We start from the raw sequence: 23,795 nt of genomic DNA, 5'->3' as shown, positions 1-23,795 counted from the left end.
AGCAGCGGCTGCTCCCGAATCCCGCTGCCCGGGGGGGAGAACAGCCGCCTCCTGGCCCCGCGGGTCGCCCCCCTCCTCTCCCTACCGCCCGACTGAGTCCTGCCTGCTCGGGGCCAGGCCGGACTGTTACTCACCCCGGCCCCGCGCTTCCCCTGAGTCTCCCGGGCCTCCCTCCAGCACTTGCGGAGGAAGTTTTTTTTTTTTTTTTTTTTGGCCCCGCCCCCCGCCACGCCCCCCCCACGTCACCCCCCCCCCACGTCACCCCCCCACCCGCGTCCCGATATTTGTCTTTGGTGATCTGGTCACCCTATCAGACCTACACAAGTTCTTTCACTCCATGCAGGAGTAAGCCCTACTGCTCAGCTTCTCAGTGTAAGTGTCCTGCTAGCTGTCACCTTCAGCACCCAACTAAAACCTCTCCAGCGCATCATCAAGGATCTACAACCTATCCTGAAGGACGATCCCTCACTCTCACAGAACTTGGGATACAGACCAGTCCTCGCTTACAGACAGCCCCCCAACCTAAAGCAAATACTCACCAGCAACTACACACCACACAACAAGAACACTAACCCAGGAACCTATCCTTGCAACAAAGCCCATTGCCAACTCTGTCCACGTATCTATTCAAGGGACACCATCATAGGACCTAACCACATCAGCTACATCATCAGGGGCTTGTTCACCTGCACATCTACCAATGTGATATATGCCATCATGTGCCAGCAATACCCCTCTGCCATGTACATTGGCCAAACCGGACAGTCTCTACACAAAAGAATAAATGGACACAAATCAGACATCAAGAATTATAACATTCAAAAACCAGTCGGAGAACACTTCAACCTCTCTGGACAGTCAATAACAAACTTAAAAGTGGCAATTCTTCAACAAAAAAAGCTTCAAAAATAGACTCCAATGAGAAACTGCAGAACTGGAATTAATTTGCAAACTGCACACCATGAAATTAGGCCTGAATAGAGACTGGGAGTGGATGGGTCACTACAAAAACTAAAAACTAATTTCCCCATGCTAATTTCCCGCTCTTGTTACTCAGACCTTCTTGTTAACTGTTTGAAATGAGCCACCCTGATTACCACTACAAAAGTGAGTTTTTGTCCTGTTGATAATATCCCACTTTAATTGAATTGTCTCGTTAGAACTGACACCCCACTTGGTAAGGCAACTCCCATCTTTTCATGTATTGTTATATTATCTTCCTACTGTATTTTCCACTCCGTGCATCTGATCAAGTGGGTTTTAGCCCCCTAAAGCTTATGCTCAAATAAATTTGTTAGTCTATAAGGTGCCACAAGGACTCCTCGTTGTTTTTGCTGATACAGACTAACCTGGCTACCACTCTGAAATCTGCTCTACCCAGAGCACCCGACTACTGAGAGACAGGTCTTTTCATATCCTCAGCTGCACTTGGGTTCAACTGGAATACTCAGGTTCCCTCTGGTTCTATTTTAATCCCTTTCTGCAACAGCACATTCAAGAGTTTATACACTCCATCACAGTGGGAAAGGGTGGACCTCTGCCATTGAGCAAGACCAATGACGGACTCCTTGGTCTTACAAGACAGGTGCATTCAAGACAAATGAGATGTTTGCAATTCCTCACACAGCCAAGAACTGATAGATAAATTTGCCCAGTGTTTCCATATTCTGCCTGCTTAACTGCACCAACAATTCTGATATTTTCAACATGGCTCCATTTACAAGAGCATTAAGTCTATCAAGCACAGCTTTATTCTCATTCCTATTATAGGATTTCATCATATCACCCCCATGCTCTGAAACTAATTTCTGTGTACTCTAACAGCCTTCAGCCTCAGTCTCTGTGTGTGGGTAGGTTATCCTCTCATTTTATCTTCAAATATGACAAGCAATTCTTGGAAAATGTGCGATGAACTCCTCAAAGCTGGCCTGCCATTTCCTCTGATTGCACTCATGTGAGGCCAGGGATGTAGTTTCAAGTAAATCAATACACAACTCTTAAAGGGGTCCTGCAGGTAACAAGGGAGATGGAATACCTGAGTAATCCTCCCTCTCAAGTTCCTGCTCCCCCCCCCATCCATTTCTTGTGTCTTCCTCTTCCACGCCAGGGCACTGCTTTAGTCAGAACATTGCTTACAGGCACAGACGTAGTCCAACCAGCTAAGGAGTCTGGACTGAAATGCCTGGAATGAAATCCTGACTCCACTTAACTCTTTCAATAGCAAAACTCCCATTGACTTCAACAGAGCCAGGATTTCACCCTGGGTGACTAATGACTTAAAGTCCAACCTAGCACCTGTCAAAGTAACACAACTAGACACGGAGGGTGTTGAGGAGGAAGCAGGCATCTCTCTTGGTTGCCTGACAACCATGATCAGTCCTTACTCAGGCAAAACTCCCTGTAACAGGATGGCTTGTCCCTTAAGGACTAGAGGCCTGGGGGCTCCCAACCCTGATTATGAAGGAGGCACACCTGACCAGGGATCGTCTGATTCCCCCAGAAAGGGCAGCTAGTAGCTGCAGAGGAAGAGAGTTCTTAGGGAGGAGAGAGGCTTCAGGGTGTGAGTAGGCTCCAGCAGAGAAACCTTGGACTTGGGGAGGCAGATTCAGGCAGAAAAGGCCGGGAGGACCTGCTGAGGAGGGAAATGGATGGGTTTGAGGGGGGACTTGAGGACTTTATTTTTACTGTTTTGTTAATTTAATAAACCAGAACCTGAATGGACAAAAGAGTTTGTGAGTTATTGAAAAGCCCCTTGTAGTGGGAAACTGAGGCAGGAGCTGCTCACACAGCTGACCTAATGCCACAAGAGAGCACCTGGGAGGCAGCCACCCGATGACACTTTCGTGGACTTTTTTTTTTTTTTTGCCTGAGCAAGAACTACGTAAAGGCGGTGCAAGGACTCTGGGATGCAGCTAGTGACAGATATTTCAATCCCATGTGATATCATTGGGGCCCCTGTTGTATTAAATGCATGTCTGACTGTGGGCCAGGGAGTGTATGTAACTCCAAGGCAGGGAGAGTCACCACACTCCTCCAGGAACCAAAAGAGGGTGGTGTGGGTGTGGGTGTGGGTGTGGATTAAGGTGAACCGCTTAGGTTATAAACACTTCCAAAGAGGTACCACTCCCCGGAGAGGGGTGGGTAGGGTTTCCATAGAATGGTTCAAACTGTTTTTTCCAGAGACCAACAGACAAAGTAAGGGCTTTTGATATAAAAAGGCTGGATTTAAACTGCTGGATCAGAGAGAAGACCCTGAGTCAAATGGACAGCACCATCTCCCTAAGCAGGGTCCCCAAACCCTTGCAGAAGAGTTGGAAAGACTTTGGCTTAGTAGGGCGCCATAAGACTGAGGGTGAGCTCTGGTGAGCTTCTAGCATGCACATAAGAACTGTATTTTTTTTATGTTTTCTCCATAATGCTTTTACCCTAAGAATAAAGTGCTTGCTTAGAAAGAGCTGATGGTACCTAGTAACTTCTGGCCATACGCTGATTGTAGCTGATGATGAGAAAGTAACCCACAGGTGATCACCTATAGGCAGGCTGGCTTGCTGGGGATATCCCAGAGTAAGGCAAGGAGCTGGTCAGGAGGGAGAGATGCAGGTCTCTAGCCAAGAGAGGTGATGTCTGGGAGCCTGAAACCTTTTGTGGGTGACCTCAAGGGACCATGGGGGGGGGGGAACAAGGCACAGTTAGTTACCCTGAAATTTGACATGGCCCCATGGGAGTTTGCCAGAGTGATAAGGATTGACACTGAACAGAGATCTCAGGGCTCAGCCCAACAATCTGATCCTGAAAGGTGCTGAGCACCAAGAACTCCTGCTTAAGTTGTTTGCAATTAGGGTGTTCAGTACCTGTCAGAATCAGCCCTTCAGTTCCTATCATATGGAAGGTAACAAATGCAGAGTGGAACCCATGGAAGAGGTCAGGCACAGCCCATAGTTCGGGGTGGGATGAACAACGTAACCCTAAGGGAAGCTCTGGCAGCTGTTCTGTCTCAGGGTGGCTTTGTGTACATTCCTCTTGCCCCTCTGTACACTTGTATGAAGGCCAGAATCCAGCCCTAAAAGAATAATTTTTCAGTGGAGCAAGATTATAGCCCGGGTGGGCTCCTATCAGACTGCTACACTAGACTCCTTCAGAGCTTTATGGACTGTTGGCTAAACACTTCATTAAGGAATTGTTGAGAGACAGATTATTTATCCTGTGGGGTTGTTCTGCTCGCTGAGATCAATGCAGCACATTAAGTTGAGGGGCTAAAATTACTTAAGAAACGTCCAGCAGAAAGCCTAGCTGGGTGTTTTGCAAAAGGATTTCGAAAGCAAATTAACTTAGCTCATTGAATTTGTTTGTTTTGAAATTCAAAGGAGCAAAAGTGATTAGTCCCTATGGTGGCCCATTATGCTAAAATGGCATTGTCTTGGCCAATCAGAGAGGAAATATGTTGTCCAATTATGGACACATGATAATTTGGCAGTTTTCACTAACTGTGCCATATTCTACAAATCCCTGCATTCTGATTAGCTACTAACACTGGTGTCAGTCACTGGGACACATACAAATCCCTGCATTCCCATTGGTTGCTGCCCTCATAACTGACTCATGCGTCTGTGCTGTGCCAAACTCCTTCCACTTAAAAATAAACATTTTTAACCCAACTGTATTTCAGAAAAATGTATTCACGAGCACTTGCAACAGATCAGTGACAATACTGGAATGGTTTTCTAGCAGTCAGCGTGGGAATTCAGGATGCTGGGATTCTGTTCCTGGGTCTGCCACTAACTTCTCATGTGACCTAAAGCAAATTACTTACTGATTTTGGATGCCCAATTTGAGGCAGCTAGGGCCTGCCTTTCAGAGGTGCAGAGCACAAGTACAAATGAAGCCCATGGGAGACCAGCACCTCTAAAAAAGCAGGCTAAGACCATCTCATCTTGGCCCCAAAAATTAAAGGCACCCAAAATAAGAGGTCACTTTGAAAATCTGAGCCTATACTTTTCAGTTTCCTTCTTCCCTCTGTGGAATGGGTGTAATACCTGCTGGAGGAGTTTGTGCGAGTCAAGTCATTAACATCTGGCAAGTGTATTGAAAAGGGGTATGAGTGTATAGGGTATTGCAGTTGGCGTCCACGCCCACACTGGCTGGGCTACAGGTTGGTGAGAGGCACGGGGAATGGCCAATACAACCATGTGTTCTTTTCAGGGGGTTGCACTGCTGCAGGCAGTAGGGGAGACAAACCCTGCTGCTGGAGGGCTCTGGCTGCAGTAAAGAATTATTTGGATTTTTAAGATCCATTCAAGTGCTGCTCTCCAAAGGGACAGGGAAAGATTGACCACTGCTTGGAGCTAGGGTGATCAGATGTCCCGATTTTTATAGGCACAGTCCCAATATTTGGGGCTTTATCTTAAGATCTTTATCTTTATCTTATATAGGCATCTATTACCCCCACCCCAGCCCAACTTTTCACACATGCTATCTGGTCACTCAATTAAAGTGTGCTGCAGCAGTGGCCTACTTTCCCCGGTGCTCCCCAGGTCTCAGGGAGGTATTTGGTGCCAGTCTGTCAGGTGCAATGAGCCTTGGAGCACACTCGAGCCCACTGAATATGCCTCAAGAGTTTCCAATCACAGACACCAGGACAAGGAATTTGGAGACGGCAAATCTCCTTCGTAGAGACATCGAATGGGAGACCCAAATGGCTTTAGAGCAATACAATGTGTGGGCTGCCACTGCACTTCCAGTGAGTTTTCCTCTTCAAATGACCATGGAACCGCATCTGCAGCTCAAAGCAACTACTTGGTGTAGCAGACTGAGGAATCCCCAGGGCTCTGCGTCTCGCTTTTACCTACTCCTGAATTGCCCCTACACGTTTGCCCTGAGCATGTGGATGCAGAAGGATGCACGTTTGCTTGCAGGGCTCTTGTGCCTAGCTGGGAAGAGCAGACTGGTTGCCACATCTAACAGCCTCAGGATCGTTCAGGAGAACATTACAGGTTTGAAGGAGGCTCCAAGGGGATGCTCTGAGACTAATGCAGCTACCTGACTAGTCGTGGCTGTCCTCAGGACTACTTTGAGCATTAGTATTCTCTCTGTACAGTGCAGCTGCAGCCCAGCAAGCCAAGCTGCACACACCTGGGTCACAGGCGCTGCCGAGCCTCTCTGCAGTTTGGGGTCACACACTTTTTCTGCATTCAGTCAACCCCCTAAATTCAAAATGAATCTCAGCCAAAAGTGTTGAATTTTTCCTGGTTCCCACCAAAAAAAAGACAATTGCCCCTCCCCCCATGCCCAAGGAGAGTGAGGTGCTCACCCACCACAGCCCAGGTTCACCAAGTGATTCTGAAACCCCAATGATCCTTGACTGAGTTTTGGGGTGGCAGTGAACCCCATAGTTCAGCAGCTGGCTCTGTTACGCTGCCTTTCCAATACCACTGCTCTATACCGGTTCCTGCTGCTATTCTGTGTTTGTACAGCACCTACCATAACAAGGTCCTGGTTCATGACTGGGGCTTCTAAGTGCTACAGCAATACAAGCAATTATTATTGATAATAAAATCTCTAGTTGGATGCAAGCCTGGCGATGCAGTCATCCAATGTGAGGTGCTCAGCTTTCTCTGTAGCAGGGCGAGGACTGGGCAGTATCACTCTGTGGAAGGTGAATAAATTATTACTGTAAATTATTCTGACGAAGTGGCTTTTATTAGAAGTCCAGGCACAAACGGTGCTTGCTGATTGGCTCCCAGTGATGTCATACCCTGAACAATAGTACAATGCAGAGATAAGAATTTTCTCCTCTTTATTTTGTATATAATTTTCATTTTATATTGGCAGTAAAACCTCACCAGCAGTGCCTTTCACTGTGTGCGTGTGGGAGGGGGAATTGCACTGTGTGGCTGATGAAAGCACAATGGCCTTTGTTACTCAGATGTGCAATGAACCTAAGGCTAGCAGTTTTAATCCAGAAACACACGGTGTTGTATTGCAGCTCCATCCACAACCCCAGTTTCCTCAGGAAGGAGGGATAGAGATCTGTATTTTTTTGGCTCATTCGTACCGAGAATCAGCCTGCTGGCAAACACAGGATTTGCTATTTATGAACTGACACTTAACAACAAGTGCAAGTAACAACAAGGGATCCGTCCTGTGTTCCAACATGAGGGTGCGAGCAGGGGTTTAAATTGAGCGGAGAAGAGAATTCCCAATAAATAATTTATTTTGCAGAATTCACCATTTTTCTTCTCTGTCAGTTGATTTGCAAAATTCTCAGCTGAGCACAAAATAATTTGCAAATTTTTACAAGGAACAATTCTCTAGTAGCAGGGAATGTTCATGCTCACCAGGTCACTTACATACATCACATGCTATCATTTCTCTTCCCTCATTAGATGTGGCATCAAATATGTGACATGAAATTTGCTTTTGACAAACATTCAAGTTTTCACCTTTGCTTGTTGCAAGTATTCATGCTGGTAGAGGTTGATTGCTAGAAAGTCTGCAGAAAGCAAACCTGAAAGCACTACTAATGGGGTTGAATTGGAAAGCACTTTCAAATTCAAATGGACATGCACACATTTTTTCACTCTTTGTTAAGTTCAAGTTTTGAATGCCTCAGGTTTTGAAGCTCCCTGAAGCTGTTGTAACTGAGAATAGGGCTCTTAGCCTTGGCACATCTCTGTTGTTTTCTCCAACCATTATGGACACCATAGTGTAAATGCCCAGCCCTAGTCTAGCATGTCACTCCTTGGCAGCCTCAGGGGCACATTCTTGTTTGTGTGCTCTTTAGGAAAGCATAGCCTCTTTCTAATGAGGAAACATGGATCTGGAGTCGACCTACAAGCTTGAGTTTTCCCCTTCAATGACTATACATGGTGATTTGTCCTATAAGGGCAGAAAGGAAACACATGTATAATTTGGAAGATGCTGCATGCTTTGTGGATCTTCCAGATGGCTGCACTGGAGAAATCAGATGTCACTGGAGAAATCAGAGCACTTAGGGGTGGTTAGATCTGCCATTCTCAGTCTTGTGGATCAGGACTCTCATGCCTGGTCTACATAGCTACATCAAATCTAGCTACATAGTTTGGTCAACATAGCTACATCAGCGAGGGGTGTGAAAAAACCCACACCCCTGACTGACAGCTGATGCAGTATAGATGCAGCTATGTTGACAGACAAATATGTCCATTAATGTAGCTACTGTCACTGAGGCCTGGCCTACCCCAACACTGAGGTTGACCTGGCTATGTTGTTCAAGGAAGTGAGAAATTCACACATCTGGAGACATAGGTAAGCAAACCTAAACCCCAGTGTAGACACCCCCTAAGTTGACAGAATAATTCTTCTGTTGACCTAGCTATGGAGCGACCATAGGCGCAGCACCCATGGGGAAAAAATAGTGGGTGCTGAGCACCCACCAACAGCCCCTCTATTAGCTGCCTCCTTCCCCCATCAGTTATGCCACCTGCCGGCAGGCCACACTAATCAGTGCCTTCCTCTCCCTCCCCGTGCTTCTCACCCGCCGGTGGTAGGGTGACCAGATAGAAAGTGTGAAAAATTGGGACAGGGTGTGGGGGGTAATAGGCACCTATATAAGAAAAAGCCCCGAATATCAGGATGGTCCCTATAAAATCGGGACATCTGGTCACCCTAGCCACCAGCCCCACTGATCAGTGCCTCCCACTCCCTGCTGAGATCAGCTGTTTCGTGGCATGCAGGAGGATTTGGGAGGGAAGGGCGAGGGGCAAGGGCATGGTGCACTGGAGGAGGGGGCGGGAAGAGGTGGGGTAGGGGTGGAACGGGGGTGGGAAGAGGCAGGGTGGGGGCAGGGCCTTGGGGGAAGGGGTGGAGAGGGGGTAGGGCCTGGGGGCAGAGCCAGGGGTCAAGTACCCCCTGGCACCTTAGAAAGTCAGCGCCTGTGGGAACGACAAAATAACCCATCATCACCATAGCAAGTGTCTACGCTATGGTGCTATAGCAGCCAGTGCTGTAGCTGGACCACTGTAGGGTCTGTAGTGTAGGCAAGCCTACCGGGAGGTGGTGGTCCTACTCCGATAGAAAAACCCCTTCCACTGGGGTTGGGGGTAGCTATACTATGGGTTTATGCCAGCTATGCCAGTACAGTGTCTGTAGTGTAGCTATGCTACATACAGAGAGGTTCCCAGCACTTCTGTTGAAGTAGATTTACTGAGTCACAGGTTCCACGTGGACACTAGGAGCTTCCCACAAACCACTGCACCCTAGTTCCCAGGCATGTCATTTGAAATTCCGTGGGAGCAAGTGCAAAGGACTCTAAATCACATTTGAGAAGGAGCAGCTGTGAGAGGATGAGTGGAGGATGAGTTTAAAAAGAATTTGAAACTAGGGTTTCTCAGAGAGGCTCTTTCTAACCATACACATAAGCAGCATGTGTGAGGAGGAGACCTGGCTGATTGCTTTGAGGTTAAACTAGAGCTGGGCTCAGATCACAGCTTTTGGATCCAGATCCAGATCTACATGCGAGACTTTGCCCGGTTTGAGGAAGGCAGCAGAATGGAGGAGGGATCCAACTCCTGGATTTTATTTCTGCCTTTGCCACTGACTCACTGTATCAGCTGGCACAACAGCACTACCTGACTCAGTTTCCCCACCTGTAAAATCAGAGCTTATTATAAAGCACTTCGAAGTGCCCAGCTAAAAGTGCTCTAGAAGTAAAAAGCTTTTCCATTGCTGTTCTTATTATTTGATGTTCTGCCTTGGTCTGTCACAGAGACAGTCCTGAGCTGGGAAACTCAGATCTGCATGTGAATTCCCCCATAGCTCAGGGGAAGAGGGTTTGGATTCAAAATTCTGGTTCAGGCCCATCTCCAATTTTAAAACAACCTCACTAGCAAACATGAGAACAAAATGTGAGATAAAATACAGCCTCAGCGGCTGGCTAGAGATCAGAATAATCATCATAGGCCTAATTCTGCTACTCTTACTCAGGGCTGGCTCCAGGCACCAGCTTGGCAAGCTGGTGCTTGGGGCGGCCACTCCGGACAGGGGCGGCAGGTCCAGCTATTCGGCGGCAATTTGGCGGACGGTCCCTCACTCCCGCTAGGAGCGAAGAACCTTCTGCCGAATTGCCGCCGCAGATCGCGATCGCGGCTTTTTTTTTTTTTTTTTTTTTTTTTGTGGCTGCTTGGGGCGGCCAAAACCCTGGAGCCGACCCTGCTCTTACTCCCTGGATGTAGGATTTTGCTCATGGTGTGAGCCATATAAGCAGTAGAGAAGGATCTGGATCATCTGTTTACCACTTGTCTTAGACTGAGATTTCCTATATCATTCAGATTTTTAATGAAGTTGTTTTGATGTGTCAATCTTTCCCTCCCTTTCTCTTGAGGACATTATTAGACTCATGTAGGGATTATAATACATAGAAGGCTGTTCTAGGATGATATGAATCAAAGTGCTGAATGTGGTATTTAGTTTAATTAATCGTGGCTGTCAGATGATGGTATTGATCTCAGATTAAGAGGTGCTGTGTTGGCCTGGAGGATAATTATTGCGGGGCAGGTATCTTAAATGTTTTGGTAGGATGATATTTGGAAATTGCAGTGTTGTGGGAGGGAAACATGGAGGGGTGTGTGTGTGCATGTGTGTCCCAAATCCATTTGTCTGAATGATCCAGCAGTCCTAGGTCTTCCCCATAAATTCTTTGTTTCTGTGTAAGACAAACGTTTTATGGAACTAAGGCACTAAATATGTATGGGGAAATGGATGAGGTTATTGATCGGAAATGCTCAGGTTTTGCTTGAGATGCAAGATGAATGATGTCGGTTACTAGAAGGTGAAGGATAGCAGAGTGCTTAGGAAAATGGCAGATGTCCTTGTATTATCTAACCCTCTCGTCATCCCTCAGCAAAACATCACCTCCCATATGCCTCTCAGCATCCACCCCTCCGCCAGGATCCAGCCAACCTCACAGGTGTGACACCAAATCTGCAAGTGAGGAGATTTGGGGCAGCTCTGGTGGGATTTGAAATGAAACTGCTGGAGCTGGAGGAAGAATGAAAGGTGTCCCCCTCCCCCGCCCCCCAACAGAGAGGGGAGATGGAGCCAAAGCTCCAGCTAGCAATCTATGTGCACACAGGCCGGCCAACCCACTGCTCGCTACCCGCAGGACTCCATAATCTCCCAAGGCCGGCCTGCTGTTACAAACACTCTCATCACTAACGCAGCGGGTGTAGGTAGGCAGAGAGAGCGCATGATCTAGCAGGGGGTTAATAAAAGGCCTGATGCAGAACAAAAAAGCCTGTCAGTTGGCATGACATGTGCTCCCCCCAGGAAATTAAAAATGTTACCCTGTGGTGTACAGTGTGTTCACAGTGGGATGGGCCCAGGCCCTGGGAAAGATGGGGGAATGGGAGGATTAAACCAGGGTAGGAAGAGGTATCACAAATCTCATCTCTTTATTATTTTTAAAACTAACAAATTAGGCACTGCTTAGGGGCTAGCCAGGCACCTCGCAACTCTGGTGATGCCAAAATGCACTCTGGTGACATGTGTTGTCCCCAGGACCGCTTCCTGGATGGGGGAGCTAGGCAGTGCCCCAGCAGAGCTGCAGGGCCACTTTCCCCAGGGTGCTTTATGACGCATCCAAACCCCTAAAGATCCAAAAGATGTTTCCACGAAAATGGGAGGAGAACAAAAACCTCAGACCCCTCTCCCGTTCAGACTGTGACTGTGGCTGGCAGTGTCTAGATAACTAGCTGATGGAATTGTAACAAAATTCCCTAACAATCATGGTTTGAAACCAAATTGTTTTTCTGTCCACTTTTCCCTTTGGGCTGGACAGATCTAAGGTTTCTAGCATTTTATTTTTTCCTGCTAAATTCTGGAATCACTGGGCTTCAAGGTGAATCTTCCACTCCTATTTTCTGCCTGTTATTGTCTGTTTTATCCAGCATATTGTCCCTAATCCATGGAATATGTGCTATTGCAATAAAACTGGCAGAAAAAAATAGGATTTGCCATGCTGTGAAACAGGGAGGGAACAGAATGGAAAGCACACAGTGCCCTCTAGTGCATTCTGGCCACACTCCAGCTTCTGCAGCCCTCAGGGCACAACTACATACAAGATCCACAACCATCGTGCGCTTGTGTGCACACACACAGTGCTGCCTGTTCTGCTCATTTGTGACTTTATGAGAATTCCCTCATCTGCCAGATCTGCAATTTCCATCCCTCCCTATTTCCCCCCATCACAAGTCAGATTTCCTTCACTCCACGGACCCTGGCTTAGTTGCTTTCACAGGTGCTGAGCTCCTGCAGCTCCCATTGAAGGGAAAAGGTAGCAGGTAACTCCCAAGCATTACATCCCAAAACCTGAGCCAAATCCACAGTGGCCTTTCAACTTCTGCAGGCAGCTGAATCCCTCCTCCCAATCTCAGGCCTCATTTCCTGCAACATGTCCTGTCCCCTCTGTTTCTATGAACAGTTGCAGCAATTCAGAGAAGTATAAATGGTGTTACCCAAGGCTTCACTGGAGGCCAGAGCTTGGCGCCAGCAGCCACAGCTCTGCAGCAGAGCGATTTCAGCACTGGGGACCACCATCTTCCCCAATTCCCTGTGGAAAAAACAATTCAACATGTTTCTTCTGAAGGTGTCAGATCTCCTCTCTTTCCTACCAGTAAGAGATCACAAAGGAAATGGGGAAAGTAAGACCAACCCTGAGGGGTTGGGCTAACTTCTCCAGTCCACTAACTCCTGGGGTGGAGGGCACTGGCATCATTGTATTCCTTAGGAGGTGCTGGAGAGGAGGAAGGCCAGTCCCTCAAAGAACCGATCACTGCCCTCGAGGTTAAATCGGATATTTTATAATAATCAGTGTCTTCTGTAGAAGGAAGGATGGAATCCATGTGGGACTTGTCCAATTGTTGACATATTGAAAAGGTTCAGAAAAGAACTACACATGTGATTTGAGGTCTGGAAAAACCTACCTTATAGTGACAGACTAAAAAAATTCAGTCTATTTAGCTTATCCAAGAGGAGGTTGAGAGGTGATTTGATCACAATCTGCATGGGAAAGAGATTTCTGATAGTAAACAGCTCTTTAATCTAGCAGAAAAGGGTATAAGAAATCCAATGGTTGGAAGCTGAAACTAGACAAATTCAGACCAGAAATACAGGGCAAACTTTTAACAGTGTGAGGGCAGTTAACCATTGGGACACCTTAACGAGGGATGTGGTGGATTCTTCATCACATGAAGTCTTTAAATCGAGATTGGCTGTCTTTCTAACAGACACACTCTAGCTCAAACAGAAGTTATGGGTGGATGCAGGAATCACTGGGGAAGGGGCTCCAGGTCAGACTAGGTGGTCACTATGGTCTCTTCTAGCCTTAAAATATATGAATCTATTACTCTTTTAGGGCTTGCCTTACTGGTCCTGAGCAGTGACTGAGCCAGGTTAAGACTGAGATTAAGACTATAAAAGACGGTGGGACTCTAAACTGGCAATATTTCTAGTAAAAAATAGTTCTTGACCAGCAACGATGGAAAGCTAAGGGAGGGCTCCAAGTGTCCAAATTCTGGGCTTTCCAGAGCATTTGGTTCCTGTACCCTAAATTATGGAAATGCTTCCCCATGATCTTCTGAAAATTGTTACCTCAGAAGAGGTCAATTTATGTTGCAAATAGTTAGGACTCCCCCACCTAAATTTTCAATTGTGAAGAGTGATTCTCGGTGCCCCCAATTTTTTTTTTTACAGTGTTCCTGGGCTGGGCTGCCGGCGGCGCGCTGACACGTGCGGCTCAGACTCCCTCTCCCAGTGCAGCGGCCGCTCCACTTTTCCCGCCTCCCAGGCTTGCAGCGCCAATCAGCTGTTTGGCGCCGCAAGTCTGGGAGGGGAGGAGAATTAGAGCGGGGGTGGCGTGCTCCGGGAGGAGGCGGAGCAGAGGTGGGAAGCTGCCGCACAGCTCCCCGGGCCGGAGGGGTGGGGAGCTGCCGTGGGGAGGGGGAGTGCCTCAGGGTGGGGAGGGGAGCTGCCACAGGGCTCCCCACCCCAGCTCACCTCTGCTCCACCCCCTCCCTGAGCACGCCATCGCTGCTCCACTTCTCCCGCCTCCCAGACTTGCCGCGCCAATTAGCTGTTTGGTGCCGCAAGCCTGGGAGGGGAGGAGAATTAGAGCGGGGGCGGCGTGCTTGGGGAGGAGGCGGAGCAGAGGTGAGCTGGGGGGGGGATCTGCCGCGGGGGGGGCGCCTCAGGGCGGGGGGGGGGGTGGGAGCTGCCGCAGGGGGAGGCACCTCAGGGTGTGGGGGGGAGCTGCCGCAGGGCTGGAGGGGGCGCAAGGTGGAAGTTTCGCCTAGGGCGCGAAACTTCCTTGCACCGGCCCTGCCCTCGCGGCTTGTTTTGTGTGGGGTTAGGCAGATGCCTAAGCTGTTCTTGCCAGGTGTCTAGGCCCTGTGATTCCTGGAGAGAGGCTCCTGGCTGTGGATCGCAAGCAGAGATAGGTGCAGCCTGGATTTCAGCACCTCTCTCCAGGGCCGGCTCCAGCTTTTTTGCCTCCCCAAGTGGTGAAGAAAAAAAAAGAAAAGAAAAGCCGGATTGAGCTGCCGCCGAAGTGCCACCGAAGAGGAAGAGATGGAGTGAAGGGCCCGCTGCCGAAGTGCCACCGAAGACCCGACGTGCTGCCCCAATAACGGCCTTTCTACTGGCCGCCCCAGGCACCTGCTTCCTTCGTTTGTGCCAGGAGCCGGCCCTGCCTCGCAGGGCTTAGCACACACTGCTCTCAGCAGCATCACCCAGTGGCTGTTTAAGGGGACTCCCCACCTAGCATACTGGCTTTTCTGGATCCTGCTCTCAGCTGCCTGTCTCTCCCCATGCATTGTATAGGAAGCCTAAGCACCTAACTTAGGGGGTTTGTGCATTCCAGTGATTTTCTAGGGGCCTCGGAGTCAGGTGTTGTGATGCTCAGTATTGTAATGCCTACTCACCTTTATGGATCTGGGCCCTTGCCCCTTCCCTGGCTCTGTAGCATTCTTTCCTGATCTTGCATAGAGCAACACTTCCCAGAGCTTTATCTCCAGGGTCCAGCTTCTTGTCTGCCTGTCCCCAGGCTCTCTGTGTGTCTGTCTCTCTCTCCTGGCCCCTTTGTCAGAGCTCCCTTCTCAGGGGAAGATCCCAAGACCTATTATCCCCCTTGAACTCCTGCCTCTTTTCTTCTGCCCTGAAGTCCTTTATTAGTCACCTCTCCCCCCCTCCCCCCCCAGGACTCAGTCACCCAGGTCCTCCCCACATGGGCCTTATTCTAAATTGGGCCTGGCCCATCCTCCAGATGCAACTGGGTGCACTAATTGCTTCTGGCTCCAGTTAACTGTTTCTCTGCTAGTGTGGGGTATACACCCCATCACACTACCCATTCTGAATTGTTGCCGCATTGCTGTGTGCTCTCTTTCTTTATTGTTAATCCAGGCTTTGTAACTTTTATATCATCCATAACTTTTAAATAGTCTATTCCACACCAATGAAAATGACTACCAGGATATTGCGATCCAATTTTCAGGCCCAGTTGTGTTGTGTTCCTAGGGTTCTATTATAAAATAGGCCCATGATGTTGAAATTTCTGTTTAATCTTGTGGGTCTAAATTTGATAACATATACTGTCATTGCTTGGAGGGTACATACAGTATCATGATTTCTGTATTCTTTTTTCCCCTTGCTGTGCAATGCTTTCTTTTTATGGCACATGCCTAGTGGGTAGAGCACTAGACTGAGACTCAGGAGACCTGGGTTCTATTCCTAGCTCTGCCACTGGCCTGCTGGGTGACCTTTGGCAAGTCACTTCTTCTTCCTGTGCCTCAGTTTCTTCATCTTCCACAGGGGTTTGTGGAATCCCCATCACTGGAGGTATTAAAGAACAGGTTAGACAAACACCTGTCAGAGATGGTCTAGTTTTCTTGGTCCTGCCTAAGCCCAGGGGGCTAGACTTGATGCCCTCTTGAGGTCCTTTCCGGTCCTACATTACTATTATTCTATAAAATGGGGATAATGATACTGAACTCCTTTGTAAAGTGCTCTGAGATTTTTGGATTTAAAAAAAGTTATATAAGAGTTAGGTATTAGTATTAATATTATTGTATTATTGGTTTTATTGCTATTATTTCTTCTCTATACCTAAAATCCAATAAAAATACATTTAAAAATAAAGGTTTTACTCACGTGTGAGATTGCAGTGAATGATACACTGGAATTCACATCCTCCCCAGGCTCTTCAAGAAAAAACACGGGTCCTGGAAACTCCAAGGTGCTGATTTTGCAATTGGATCTCTCAAGTGGACCCCTGCACCTGTGTAGAGCACCATTATGAAAAACAGTGCGATCCATTGGTTAGGACATTGGACTGGGAATGAGGAAACTTGGGGTCTATTTCTACCCCTTCACGGGGCCGGTGCTACCATTAAGGCAAACTAGGCAGTTGCCTAGGGCGCCAAGATTTGGGGGCGCGAAAAAGCGGTGCCCCCAATTTTTTTTTACAGCGTTCCTGGGCTGGACTGCCGGCGGTGCGCTGACACGTGCGGCTCAGACTCCCTCTCCCAGCACAGTGGCCGCTCCACTTCTCCTGCCTCCCAGGCCTGTGGCGCCAATCAGCTGTTTGGCGCCGCAAGCCTGGGAGGGGAGGAGAATTAGAGCGGTGGCGGCGTGCTTGGGGAGGAGGTGGAGCAGAGGTGAGCTGGGGTGGGGAGCTGCTGCATGGCTTCCCGGGCCGGGGGGGTGGGGAGCTTCCGCAGGTGGGGGTGCCTCAGGGCGGGGGGGGGGGGAGCTGCCGCAGGGCTCCCCACCCCAGCTCACCTCTGCTACGCCCCCTCCCCGAGCATGCCATCGCTGCTCCACTTCTCCCGCCTCCCAGGCTTGCGGCGCTAATCAGCTGTTTGACACCGCAAGCCTGGGAGGGGAGGAGAATTAGAGCGGGGGCAGCGTGCTTGGGGAGGAGGCGGAGCAGAGGTGAGCTGGGGTGGGGAGCTGCCACGGGGGGGGGGGGGGGCTCAAGGCAGAGGGGGGGGAAGCTGCCGCGGGGGGGCGCGCCTCAGGGCAGGGGGGCGTGGGGAGCTGCCACAGAGCTGGTGGGGGGGACGCAAGGTGGAAGTTTCGCCTAGGGCACGAAACTTCCTTGCACTGGCCCCTGCCCCTTCACTGATTTGCCATGTGACCTTGGGCAAACCTCGTCATCTCTCCGGGCTTCTATTTCCCCTCCCACTCATTATCCATCTTGTCTATTTTGATTGTAAGCTCTTCAGAACAGGGACCGTTTTTAACTGTGTTTGTATAGCACCTAACACAATGTGGCCCTGATCTTGTCAGGACCTTTAGCTGCCACTCTATATCAAATAATGTTAACTAAAACAGTAAAGACTCAAAAGAGCAACCCATAGTATAACTCAGTCACGTGGCTTACTTTGTGATATTGAGAACTGTACCTTTAGGCAACTTAGCTTCAGAGACAGGAAGTTTGGGGATCCCCTGATCCCAGAGTGATCCCTGAACCCCACATACTTCAGCCACATTTACACATTCCATCATAATCAGTGCATTCACGTTCTAACATAGACACTGCCTACTGTCTTCTCATTAGTCCAGTTTGTCTTTTTGTCTTTGTCTTTGGAGCCTTCACCGGGTGAGTCCTCTGTCCTGTGAATGAAACAGGGAAACAATATTAGATGTGACATGAGGGTCACTGTAACTCAGCAGAGCGCGTAATGCCTTAGCCTGAAGATTTTGCATAAGGACATAGACCTCTGCAACGTCACCTGCGCTCTCTCTGAGCTTGTAAGATGCATGTGACATAGACCTCCTGGGGAAGTTATGTGTTGGGCCCAGATGCCCTCCTTCTTGGGATGTTTGTCCATGTAGCTGTGGGAAGATTACTGTCCGAGGTGCGCCATCAGCCCTTGACTGACGTCTTCTAATGGTTAAGGGGAAACTGACTATTGTCACAACACTTACCTTGAGAAAAGCAAATCGATAATTTTGGATACAGCCAAGCTGGGCCTGGTTACTGAAGGTATCTCTGTTACCATAGTAATTGTCTAACACAGTGGTTCCCAAACTTGTTCCACCACTTGTGCAGGGAAAGCCCCTGGCGGGCCGGGCCGGTTTGTTTACCTGCTGGAAGTGGCGTGGGCCGAGGGACGTACTGCTGCCGCTTTCAGCAGCTCCCATTGGCCTGGAGCAGCGAACTGTGGCCACTGGGAGCCACGATCGGCCGAACCTGTGGACGCAGCAGGTAAACAAACCGGCCTGGCCCGCCAGGGGCTTTCCCTGCACAAGCAGCGGAACAGGTTTGGGAACCACTGGTCTAACATATAGGGTTGATATGGGTGCATCAATAGGCAGGGTGGTTGGAATTCTTTAGTGCATGGGAGCTTTATGTCTCTGTGCTCTGAGCGTACAAGATGGTGCAATAGATGTGGCTCTTATTTTGGCACCTTTTGTATATTCTTTCATATTCTTTGACACCTGCTAGCCACTTCCATCATTAGGAAGTCGCTGGTGTCCTGGTGGAGCTTTTCAGCTCGTGTTTCACTCTTATCCAGAGCTCTCAGGTTGTCTTTGCCTGTTTTCCAGTGTTCTACAGGCACTTAAGTGCTTCATAGTTATTAACCTTCCATAGTATTTCCCATGGTCTGGCTTCCCACTTGAAGGGGAGGTTTGCTTCCATGTAGTCTCTTAGCTCAAGCTCTTTACTGGGGCATTATCTCTTAATGGAGAGGAAAGCAACGAAATTCCCTCAGAACCCCAGGGATGCCAAGGATAATAATAGCCTTCTTTTATCTCTTGTCATTTCTGGAACAAATCCCTCCAAACTACAGGCTGCATTGTTAATGGGAGGGCTGATTTAGGGTGAATTATCATCCAGGCTTTTCAAACCTGGAGTACATGCTGCCTAGCAGTGTTGCACATCTTATTCCTTGTACAGTCTGGAATGAGTCTTTGTATTTTGGCAGCTATTCCTCCTGTTTTCTCTTCCTACTGCTCATTATGTTCGTCTTCTGGTGTTTCTCATTTTTAGTCAGAGGATTTAATTGTGTGGCTGCCTTCCACTGGTTGATACCTTTTTTGGCAGCATTTGGCTCTGAATGGGTTCACCCACTTTAGTCTGGATGACAGCTACTGGGCTCTGGCTTTTTCATTCTGTGCAGCTGCTTCAGGTAGTGTGGAATATGCATGATACTTGAGTTGTGTACAGGACACCACCTTCTCATGCCCTCAGTAACGGAAAGGCAATGGAAAATATTAAGTGTGTGGAAATCTTTACCGGTATTTTGAAATAACAAAAGCAGACTCAAATTCATCCCTGTTCAGAGAACCTGTGTAAAGCCTATGTATCACTGAAGTATTCAAAATAGTGCTTAAGAGGGGCTTCAATGATGTATCAGTTTTGGGCTAGTCCTTTACACTGGGGTTAATTTTGCTCTCTGAAAATAAGGAAGGTATTTTTCTTGTGCTTTATTTTTCAGTTCTTCCATGGCCTGATTACTTTTGGTTTCTTCCTCTCTGTTTTGGAATTCTCTGATATTTTTTCTTCAGAATCACTCTCTATTCTTCTCAAGGAGAAATGCAGTTATCTAGTTCTTTGCAGGTTACTTGTGTGAGAAAGCGGTCATCTGTCTGGAGACGCCTTTCACTGACAGATTAAGATCTGTTTTCACATGCAACCACAATTACTGCCATTGGTTCCCCTTATACTAGTACCAAATTCTTTGCCACTACATGCTGTTGCTCATCTATGTGACAAATGCCAGAGACAGCTGTACTACCGAAAGATGAAGCTATTCAACCTGTAGTAAATAGACATTAGGAAGAAATCTTTGTTACACACCAGTTTCTCTGAATAGTGTCAGTTAATATATATTAACCATGATGTCTGTGAGTAGTTTGTAATATGGACTATGCGATATACCAATAGTTTTGGGGATCTCCCCAGTGAAGTTTCTGAAACAGCCATCTGTCGGCTGAACACTGCATAGGCTCATGGCAAAATCCTATTTTATTTTTCAGTGAGTGTGTTGAAAGGTGCCTGACAAAAAATATTGCAAAAGTCAAATTATGTCAGTCAGAAGATCCTGTCTGTGTGCTGGAAGCAGGCCCTGGGACCTGATTTTTTACTGTTTCCAGTTGCTGTTGTTTCAGTCCCTGGCACGGTTTCTGTGCTCGGTTACCTCAGAGGTGCAGAGAAGGGGGCAAAGGTGGCAGTGGGGCTCCTCGCAGGGCAAGGGCACATCCCAGGAATGCCCTCTGTTGCGGGATCTGTGAGAAGAGCAGCATGGGGCTCATGTCTGTAGCCCTATGTTTCTCCTCCACTAGGGCAATTCTCTCCCTGCCCACAACAGCTCCCGTATGCCCCTGGAATGGGCATAGGACAGGAGGCCAGAACTGCCCACCCCAATCCTAAGGCTAGTGTCCAGTTTGGATGTTCAAGCCAGACACTGAACAGTTGTGCAGTGAGAGGGCCATTAAGACTACACAAGCGCAGTGGCTGAGTAAACTCAACAGGCCCTTATGCAGCCTCCCCTCTGCAAGTGGAAAGACCTGAAGAGCAGCATATCCTCAGGCCATCCCCCGCTCCAGCTTTTCCATACTCGTAGGGACACAATGTGTGGGTGGGGGTGGGGGTCCAGTCCCCCCTCCCTACCCCGTGGCTCCTGACTGGAGCTGGTGGAATAACAGCAGAGCCCCTTCCCTGCTGGGATGACAAATTTGAACAAGTGGCCTTGGGGCCTGGTGGATGGAGTCACAAAACCATTCAAATTTTGGTCAGCTGGGCAGGTAACCTGGGTTCTCTTCTTAGCAAAATTCTGATTGGGCTCCCCCCCACACACCCCTCCCCCCAATGCTTATTCCACCCTCTTCAGCCTTGGGGCTGATGTTCTGTCACAAATTACATTTCCCTCCCCCTCCCTTCTTTCTAATGAGTCTTTACCTAACTACTCACATTTGTCCCTGCCTCCTTTTCCTTGTCTCTTGTCCTGTTCTGTTCTTTCCCTTCTACTTATTTTCCCCTGAGCATGTTGGTTGTAGACTCTGGCTCAAGATCTTCAAAGATATTTAGGCGTCTAATTTAGTGTTGCCACCTGTCCGGGTATTACCTGGACAGCCCATTTTTTGGCTTCTCTGTCCAGGTGCCATTTAGGGTTGCCAGGTACCTGGTTTTTGACCGGAAATTCTGGTTGAAAAGGGGACCAGGCACTATCCAGTCAGATGTACTGACTGGACACCAAAAGTCCAGTTACCGCAGGGCAGGAGTAGGCACTGGGTCATTAACCTACACCAGACCCTGCTCAGACGGGGCAACCTCTTAACTGCAGGCAGGCTCCTTGTCAGGCTGCAGCAGCTCCCATCCCAGCCCTGGAGCAGGGGAAGCCCAGCTGGGGGGAGGGGACGAGGGAGGTGGAGACAATCCAGCGAGTGATGGGGATGGGCAAGGAGCGAGTGGCAGGGGCAAGTCCTTGGAGGAAGAACTCCCATTGGAGTCACAGGGAGTTAGGTGTCTGATTGCCTTTGAGGCTCTGGGCCTTACTAATCTTTTCCACGGATTTTTTTTTTCAGATGGCTTGAAAGGGAAGCAGCGTCCTTCATCTAGTCCATCTGATGGGGTCTGCAATAGTTTGCAGCCAAATACAGGACTGGCTCCAGGCACCAGCGGAGAAAGCACGTGCCTGGGGCGGCACATGCTAAGGGGCGGCATTCCGTCCATTCTTGGGGCGGCACAGTCTGGGCAGCTTTTTTTTTTTTTTTTTTGCTTCAGCAGTTCGGGCGGCGGCAGTAGGAGCGGCTTTTTTTTTTGCTTGGGGTGGCAAAAATGGTAGAGCCGGCCCTGGCCAAATATGACAGGACTGGAGACAGAGCCAAGTGACCTTGATTCCCAAACTTCTCCACACCTTTTTTGAGATTACTGATACAATTTCCTTACCTCTCTCTTCTGATGAGACTTTGAATTCTTGTAGCTTTGTTGATCTTAACCCTTTGCTCCATAAAGTGAGGTCCTGTCACTGGCATTAATTCTGATTGCTACGTTTTTCATCATCATCTCGAATTCATGCTTGCTTCAGCTGCAGTGTGTGTTGTGTTCCCTTTGCTGCCTGATCCACAGAGGATGTGAGTCTGTTACAGCCCCACCTACAGAGGGCAGCCCTTTAGCTAAGCTATAGCTGCTCATGCTTTCAACTCTAAAGGTCCCCAGTTCAGTCCTTGCATTTCAGCCAGGCTGACAGCCATCACATCAGCACTGCAGAGTTCTTAAAAGAACAGGACTTAAATTAGCAGCAGCATTTGCTATGGGGCAGATGCCTCCCCCCAGACTTTTCATAGGTCCATGTGCTCTGTGATATCTTCTACTTCTTGCCTCCCTGCCCCACCCTACCCCAGACTTTGCAGGATATAATATAATCCCATATGATATTCTATATGATGGCACAACATTGCCCACCCACCCAAGAATTTTTCTGAAATGATGCCCCTATTTTAAATGATTCATCTTCTAAAACCAGCAGCATTTAAAGTTAAAGGGAGTGGGGAAAAGAAACTATCTGCTCAGAGTTGTTCACTTCTGCAAAAGCACATGCATCTAACATGATGATCCCAGATTCTGTAGAACATTTAAACAATTGACATTTCAGGGCTTTACATTAGATATCTATTCGGAATTTAAATTCTGGGTCCAGACTGTTAAGCTACTTAATGAAGTGATTTAAAACCAGACACACCTTTCCTGTGTGATCCTGCTTTTGATAGACTACAGTGCTGACATGCATTTTGCGATTGCCAAGGCTTGAAAGTGTTGTTATTAATACATCACTATATAATTAGAGAATTTAGCAGGAAGCTGGGTGTTCACATGTTCTTCCTTTTCTGTGTTGCTGACAGTGCTTGGATGAAAGTCACTCGGTGTCTTGTTAGGAGACAGGTGAAAATGAGTTTTGTGGCCAAAACCAAACAACTTGGCACAATTTAGTACAGTTGGTAGGATTGGAATAGCAGGGGGTACTGCAGATCAAGAGTGAGATGCATTAGCAGCACTGTGTGTCTTATGGAGCAGACTAGCAGGGGGTGCTGCACTTCAGGATTGAGGTACGTTGGCAGAGCGAAGGTGGGGAACCTTGCCCAGTTTCTGAGAACACACAAAGCTCCTGTTTTAATCAGTGTTTACCTGTTCTTCTGCACAGTTCCACTCAAACTGTTTCTTTCTGAATGTTTGTTAGCATCCTACCCAAAAGCTCCTACTCCTGTGACATATTCTATTATCTAGAACAGATACCACTGGCTAACAGACAAATCCCACTCCATAGCCACTGGCTATTATGAAACATCATATAAAAAGTGCCAGAAATTCACACAGCATTTCATAAACAGGAACCAAGACATGGTCCCTGCCCCAAAGCATTTACAACCCAAATTAAACAAGGCATGAACTCAAAGGGAAGGTTGTAGAAAGGTTATTGGAGAAGAGAAAGTAGGAAGTAGGTGTAAAAGGATTGGTTTGATAGCGCAGAACGGATGTTAGGCAGACAAGTGGGATGTAGCTTCAGGTGTATGGGGCCAGCATGATAAAAGGCATAAAGCCAAGTGTGCATAAAACAAAAGAAGCAGTAAAATGAGAAGAATGTAGGGTGCAAAATGGGGAATAGGTGGAAATGAGATCAGGGCTCACCTCTCCCCTCTGCACCCTTTGTACCACTTCAGTACTAAGCGGACTAGGACTGAAGAGCTGAGGTTTCCTATACCATGGACAGTTTCGGGATCAGGGAATTGCAAACATCTCCAAAGCAGCTCGTTCCCTTAGC

Source organism: Chrysemys picta, chromosome 10, assembly GCF_011386835.1.
Source record: "Chrysemys picta bellii isolate R12L10 chromosome 10, ASM1138683v2, whole genome shotgun sequence".
Taxonomy (NCBI): Eukaryota; Metazoa; Chordata; order Testudines; family Emydidae; genus Chrysemys; species Chrysemys picta.
This window is presented reverse-complemented; position numbering follows the sequence as displayed.